Source organism: Capra hircus, unplaced genomic scaffold (assembly GCF_001704415.2).
Source record: "Capra hircus breed San Clemente unplaced genomic scaffold, ASM170441v1, whole genome shotgun sequence".
NCBI lineage: Eukaryota > Metazoa > Chordata > Mammalia > Artiodactyla > Bovidae > Capra > Capra hircus.
This window is the reverse complement of record NW_017212022.1, coordinates 5,567-7,364: the sequence shown is the minus strand read 5'-3', so window position 1 is coordinate 7,364 and position 1,798 is coordinate 5,567. Positions and strand designations below refer to the sequence as shown.

At 48.3% G+C, this 1,798-nt stretch overlaps 1 pseudogene; it reads right to left on the bottom strand.

Moving 5' to 3' along the window:
- Positions 1-1,473, bottom strand: LOC102185456 (annotated as a pseudogene).
- Positions 1,474-1,798: the final 325 nt, after the last annotated feature.

The following is a 1,798-nucleotide window of genomic DNA, read 5'->3' as shown; positions in this document are numbered from 1 at the left end:
TCAAACACAGGCTCCCAGGGCTTCATGGAGCTCTGTGAGACACTGGGCCAGCTTCTGGAACTCCACTTCTCCTCTGGATCGAAGGCCCAGCACAAGCCATCACATAAATAGTTCATCAGGACAGTTGATGGTCTGGGCTATTTGGTAACCCTCTTTCAGGTACGCAGCCACATCAAACGGGTAGATGTCCACTTAGGACATTTGGTCAGAGTCATAGACACATGGGCTCTTTTAGTAGCAGCATGCTGACTTCTTAGTTGTGGCATGCAGGATTCAGTTCTCCCACCAGGGATCAGACCCAGGCCCCTGCATTGGAAGTGTGGAGTCTTAGCCACTGGATCATCAGGGAAGGCTGGGAGAACTCATTATTAACCAGACTTTCAAAAGCCATCCATTGATCCCATGTGTTTGCTGTTCCCTAGACAGTGAGAGTCCATGGGGAACAAGACTTGGAGAGGGATTGGCTTTGCTCTTAACTTGAAGTTGTCATCAATGATGGAGCTCCTGGCTGCCAGGTCTTTGTGGATGACATCCTTCTGACCAGGTAGCTCATTCCACAGGCAATCTGAGCAGCCATGTGAACTAGGTTTTGTTGAGAAGTTTCCTGCAGACTATTGGCCTCTACAACTTTGCACTGTCATAAAAAACAATTTAAGATACCCCCAGTTCATGTAAGGCAATCACCATGGGCTTTCCCCCTTTTTCTGTTCACACATGGGTAATAGGATGATTTCTGTGATGAAGATCTCGTAGCTCACAACTTTCAGGAGCATCGTAGTCACCTGAATTTCAGAAGCTCGATCTCTAATTGTTTTTACAAATGCTTGTTGCTCTTTATCTGGATCTTTTTCATCTACATAAACCCCATGGAAAGTACATCAAAAGGTACCTTCTTAGAGTACTTCTTTTGAGTTCCTCTCCCTGGATAGATATTTTGATATCTTTCACCTTAGCTCTGGCCTCCAAAAGAGCGACACTTCTCAAGTCCTACTCTACCCACAAGGTTGGATAACTGGACATGGGACTTGTACTGTTGGGTGTGTTGCCTCTCACATACTGACACATCTGGGAACGACTGGGACTGAGACAGCCCTTGGGAACTACTGCTGGCACTGATACTACCTTCCAGTTCAATCCTTTTCATACGATGAAGATGCAAAACAGCTAATACTAGTACTGCAAGAGATATAACTGGACAGCAAATCCCTAGGCTGATATAAAACACACGTGCAGACACGGCTGGAGCTGCAAGTACAGGATCACAAATGGGTTCCTCTGCTCGTCGTTTTGTCCAAGGCTGAAGTTTTCCTTCCTCAATTTCTGGATGGCAACTTTTCCTTCGTTTCAACTCTAAGATGTGAAGCTTTTTGAAGTTACTGTCAAGTTGAGCTGCATTTAGTATCATAACTTCAGAATCTACTTTTCCGGGACAGGACAGCTCGAGCCCAAACAGTGATACAGTGCGTGGGAGTTCTGGGGGCAGGGGGGGGCCCGGTCTGCAGGCAGCATAGCGAACCCTAGCTGTACGAGTGGCAACCTGCAGATCCCCATCCCAGGGAGACAGCCCTGTACATCCATCCTGCTGTGAGTGCCCGCCTCCACCGCCAAGGAGAAACCAGGCCACCTGCTGCCGCCCACCCAGCCCAAGCCATTGATAGATGAATAGCTCCTACACTGGCCACCCTGCTGGTGTTAGCTGATCCGTGATGAAGAGCACTGGTCCTTCAAGGGCCCAGAGCAAGTAGGAAAGGGGCCTATTTCCCTCAGCAGTAGTAAGAAGGAGCCAGACAGCATTAGG